We start from the raw sequence: 5,735 nt of genomic DNA on the forward strand, positions 1-5,735 counted from the left end.
TCAACATAAATTTATAGTTGGTTGTCAATATCATTAAAGATCTGAGAAAGATAAATTATAACAGGAAGTATAATCCAAATAGCCTATGTATCAATTGAAATAACAGTGTCTTACTGATACCTGGATGGTTACCCTAGGCTCCTACGGTGCCTTCCTTAGGGGACAGAGGTTGTGGACCTTTGGCTGTCACAAGGACAGCATTACACCTGCAGCTGCTGTGCAGGGCAGCACCAGCCTTCAGCTGCCAGACTCAGAAGGTGGGAGAGATTTTCCTGTGGAGGAGGAAGCTGGGAAAACTGACCTGCTAGGATGAGGCAGAGTACGTACGGCAGTCAACTCAATGTCCACAGTGTGGGCAGAGCCCTGGCGGCAGGTGAGACAGGAGGCAGTTTTCCCCAGTGGTTAGTGTTACCATGATTCAGGTGGAGTTGTCTTCTTTGGAGACCTGAGGGCTGCCACCAGAATCTGGCATTTCTTTCTATCATGGGAAGCTTTTTTATTAAACACTTTAAATGCTATATTCATATCTCCGAAGAGTTTGAGAACCTCTATCCATTACATATACATAATTTTAGCAAACTTTACTTGTTTTTAGTTACTTGCTTTAGGCTTAACCTTGAAAACATGTAAAGGAAGCTAAATAAATAAAAATAAAAATAAGTGAACTACATTTGTATTTAGCATGACTAAGAATATAGTTTTGAGAACATTAAAGAATTTGATCATTTATAAGGCAACTATGCATTAACTTGCATGTCTTAATTATCTTTAGCAGTTTACAAGTGAGTAGCTTTTATAAAATTAAGATTTTACAGTTTTATCCCTGTTGTGTGGACTCTTTTTAATCTCAGTAAAGATGGCTGCCAGCCACAGGTTTGCATCCATCCTAGTGAGGTCATCTGCCAGAATGGAGGTGAATCACATGGTTGTTACTTAAAAGTATCTTTTTAAAAGTATATCTACTTTTTAAATAAGAGTTGAACCCAAGTTACATATATAATATATTCTAAACAAGAGTTGAATCATATATAGAATGTTGTAGCAAATTAAGATTACCCATGTATCGCTTTTAAATTATAATCCTTTTATTATAAGTTTTAAGCTAAATTTTATTACAGATTTTCTTGTTTCCCTTTTTTTTTTTTTTTTCAAGACAGGGTTTCTCTGTGTAACAGCTCTGGCTGTCCTGGAACTCACTGTAGACCAGGCTGGCCTTGAACTCACAGAGATCTGCCTGCCTCTACTTCCCATGTGCTGGGATTAAGGAAGTGTGCCATCACGCCCATTGTTACAGATTTTTTAATCATACCCAATGAACTTACAAATTGTGAGATATTTACAGCATAGTTCTAAGAAATTTTTTGAGAGCAGGGAAATTGTAGAGATAAGGTTTTTTTTTTTTTTTTAAGAGTTGAAAGTAGAGAACCCTTAGAGATGAGAGACTTAGAAGTGGAGATCAGCCGGGCGGTGGTGGCGCACGCCTTTAATCCCAGCACTCGGGAGGCAGAGCCAGGCGGATCTCTGTGAGTTCGAGGCCAGCCTGGGCTACCAAGTGAGTTCCAGGAAAGGCGCAAAGCTACACAGAGAAACCCTGTCTCAAAAAACCAAAAAAAAGAAGTGGAGATCAGAAAAGGCTTAGGTCTGAGAGGTTCTGTGGCCATTTGTGTGTGCGGTGGCAGAAGTTGTTAGCATATGAGAAAATCTGAAATCAAGTGGGCCATCTTTGCCCCTTGAGCCGTACTGAGGCCAAGTCATTTGTAGTAAGACAGTGGAGCTTTGATGAGATCACTGAGTCCGAAGAGGAAAGGAGAAAGGGCTGCAAGACAAATTCTGCTGGAGCGAGTTCCGATAAGCTCCAAGGGGGAGCTGAGAGACAGAGAGAAGTCCAGGCAGGCATGGAGAAGCTGCAGGACTTCAGTAGTAAGCTGAGAGGGAACAGGACAACAAACTTCTCCTGAGGGAAGAGAGGCCCGGGAGAGCTCAAGGAAGAGACAGAGCAGGCATCTCTGAGGTGGCAGTGAGGAAGAGGGTCACAGTATAGGATCAGGAGGGCTTAAGGAAGCTGCTTGACTTCCAGGATGGAGCTAAGAGACAGAAAGGGCAGGGTTACAGAAGCCTGGAAAGGCTTACAGAAGCTGTGGGACCGAAGCTCCTAGGGGAGGAAAGGTAGAAGAGAAGAGGGAAAGCAGCTGGAGAGGTGGACTGGGAGAAGACCGGGAAAAAGAGAAGGGGTAAGGGTATTCATGCCACGTGGGGCCACCTGGGGCCACACGGGGCCCCAGAGGACATAGGAGGTTCCAGAAGCTAGAGAGACACAGAGTAGGAGTAGGAGAGGAATGGTTAGAGCACATGGTGGGAAGAAGCAGCTGAGAGTCAGACTCCACAATTTGGAGTCAAATTTGCTGGGCAGCAGAAGCCAGCAGGAACAAATGCTCCATATGTACCTTAGAGTCAAACAGCAGCTTAGTTCGGAGTGGCCGAGTTCTTAAAAGGGAGATCATATATGCCAATCCTGTGGTTTTGGCACCAAATAAATGAAAACATGAGGACATGGCTGCTCCTAGGTATGGTTGAGGAGAAGGTTTATTGTAGATATGAGAGAGAGAACAACCAGAGGCATCTGGAAGGGTCCAAAGTGAACCAGGCTGGCAGACTGAACTGGGCCATGAGTGGGGGTGGAGGTGAGGTGATGAGAGGATGAGACCAGAGAGGAGCAAAGAGAACACCTGGGAACCAAAAGCATCAAGAGACCAAGAGGACCAAGACGACACCAAAAAGGCTGGATTATATTGGAGTCAGAGACGCTGGGGGAAGGGAAGGGAAGCTGAGGGGCTGGAGAGTTGAGAGTAGGGGTGGGATATGCCAGCTAGGATGACTGTAACAGGTACCGGGGAGTAGGGACTAAGGGAGACTGAGGCCAGCAACTGCTTTGTATGTTAAATAGGCACCTCAGTTAGACATTTGTCTCAGCCTGTTGCATCAAGATACTGTTTTAAAATCTAATTCTAACAGGACCTGGTGGTGCACACCTTTAATCCCAGCACTCTGGAGGCAGAGACAGGTGAGTCTTTGCATAGCAACCTCCAGCCCAGCCAAAGCCACAGAGGGAAACTCTGTCTGAAAACAAAAACAAGCGCCCCCCTCCACATATTTCTAAATCACAGATACAGTAAAAATTTAAAATGAAAAAGAAAAATGCCTATTAGAAATAAGTACAGGCTGCCGTCTGAAAATACTGTGCTATCTTAACGAGTTGCTTATCTTCCTGGGCTTCAGTTCCTTCCTCAAGGTCCTTCAATGCATGACCCATGTGCAAGTCCCAACTCATCTGAATGACGAAGGGCACCAGGAATGTCATGGCTTGCATGCATGGGGGCCGCACCTACCAGTCGTCAGAACCCACTGAGGCAACTGCAATCGATGCATCTACCGGGAGAAAGGGCAACCATGTCTAGTGGACCTGGACATGATTAATGCCATCAATCGGGAGCAACTCTGAGTAGCAGGCTGGGAACCATGGCGCCTTCTGGGGCATGACCCTGCGTGAGGGCGTTACACGGTGCTGGGCCAAGGGTAAGCACTGCCGACTGGACCAGGGCAGCTGTGCAGGTCCCTGAGCTTTCCCCACAGCAGTTATTGCATCTGACCAGGTCTCCATCCATTCTTTGGGACACATGACATCCATTCTATCGACACAGAACTTGCTCTTCTGTGATACCCACCACCAGCAGGGCTGCTGAGGTAGGTGCCTCGGTGGTGCCTGCGGTGCCAAGGGGTGGTGTCTTACAACGGTTACCCATTCCAGTGCCATGAGCAAAACCAAGCTAGGTCATTTCCCACTGCCCCAATAGTCAGGTTGATTCTAATGGCATCTACCATGTCACACCTGCTTACCGCTTGGGCTCTGATGAGAAGCTAATGGAGAATGGTCCCATTCAAGCACTCGTGGAAGTACATGAGGACATCTTGTACCAGAGTGGCATCTACAGTCACACACAGGTAAGCCAATGGAGGCTGGAGCAGTACCCCAGATGTGGGACTCACTCTGTCGAGATCATAGGGTGGGAGAAGAGACGTTGCCAGATGGAAGCACCATCAAATGCTGGACTGCTGCCAACTCTTGTGGCCCGTGGTGGAGTGAGAGTGGCCACGTGTGAATCTGTGGCACCAATGAGTGCGAATTTCGTGCCAGGAGTCTGCGGCGGTGTGGGAATGGAGGACATGGGGTATCAATGAGTCACAGCCGCTAGGTGGGATCCTCAGTCACGGAAGAGACCTTGAGGCCAATGTCTGATGAATCCTTGGGTACAGTCAAGGTACCAGGTGCTAATTCCTGCCCCCTTCCAGCCACAGATCCACCAATGCTGCACCCGGCCCGGGAGCCAACGATATGTGAGGCTAGTAGAGCCTTCAAGCACCACAGCCAGAACTGGAGAGGGCCTGGTTTGTAAACTGCAAGGGAGTGTAGATCCCAGGTCCCTGTCGGCCAGCCCAAGAGCTAAGACATCCCAATGTTCCTACTACTCGACTCCGTTACCATTTTCTTAGTTTTTCTTTTTGGTTGTTTCTGCCCATCTCCTTGGCCCCATTCTGGCTATACCTTTCCAAAACCTCCAGTAGTGTTTTCTAGTCTTTAAATATATTTAGTTTTCTTATCGCTGTGTTAAAATAAAACCAAAGTATTGATGAGAAAAGAAAGAAAGGCGGGAAGGAAGGAAGGAAGGAAGAGAGAAAGAAAAAGAGAGAGAAGTACAAAGAATAATTTGGGCTTTTCGGGAATTCAAATTTATCTCCTGTCATTACTCTCGCTTTCATCCCTTCTGATGCTCTATGATTACTCTCTGTAAACTAGTTGCTAACTCAGCCTCCTGACCCAAGGTTAGTTTTATTTAATTAGTGCAAATGCAAACTTGGGGTTCACAGTGTGATGGAATACCCCCAACATCATCTACCAGGGCAGGAGATTGAGAATAGCTGCTGATCTACTTTTCTTACTTTCTGAGTACAGTTGTGGGTGCTCCCTGCAGAGTTATCTTCCAAATGAGGACCTGTGTGATTCCTTTACTGTTTTTTGCTTATCTAGCCAACCCTTGTTGCTATACAGGAGCCAATACTTTAATGAAATAACCACAATACTTAGTCCCTGTTGTTATTTGCTTGTAAGTATGACTACAGTCACCTGTGCTCCTCACTGAGGCCAAAATTATTCATTTCTTACAATGGTATTTAATAGGCATCCAGCTTCTTTCAGATGCTGACTAGTTGATGCCCCTTGGCCCATAATCTTCCTTTCCTCCCTTTACAAATTTTCTTTCTCATCATTATGAATTGAATTATGCATATTCTCTAGGAGCCACTTTGCCTCTTTGCAAATAAGGAAGACATCTGAGGAAATTATTCACATTTCTATTTTTCAAAATATCTTCTCATTCTCATGTGGGTGTTATTCCCAAATAAATCAGTTTGGCGGTAAATAATGCTTGCCATCATCTGCCTCACTTGCTTCAAGTTTTAGTTTCTCCAGTACATAAAAGTCTTTTTTTCAGTTGTCTCTTGCTGTTTGTCCCTTTTTAATCTTACTCTTTAAAATGTTTATTTAAAAATAACTTATAGTAAAAATAGAGAAGCTGCCATCATGATCTATGTGACACAGCCACACAGCATGCCTCGGCCAGTGCTTTCAATAGCTGTTACAAAGCTTTTCACACTGTTGACCCATCCGTGTTTTCTTTAAT

At 45.2% G+C, this 5,735-nt stretch overlaps 1 pseudogene; it reads left to right on the plus strand.

Annotated features, from left to right (window-relative positions):
- Window positions 1–309: 309 nt before the first annotated feature.
- Window positions 310–4,236, plus strand: LOC121832649 (tubulointerstitial nephritis antigen-like pseudogene; annotated as a pseudogene).
- Window positions 4,237–5,735: the final 1,499 nt, after the last annotated feature.

The sequence above is a fragment of the Peromyscus maniculatus genome, chromosome 10, assembly GCF_049852395.1.
Source record: "Peromyscus maniculatus bairdii isolate BWxNUB_F1_BW_parent chromosome 10, HU_Pman_BW_mat_3.1, whole genome shotgun sequence".
NCBI classification, from domain to species: Eukaryota; Metazoa; Chordata; class Mammalia; order Rodentia; family Cricetidae; genus Peromyscus; species Peromyscus maniculatus.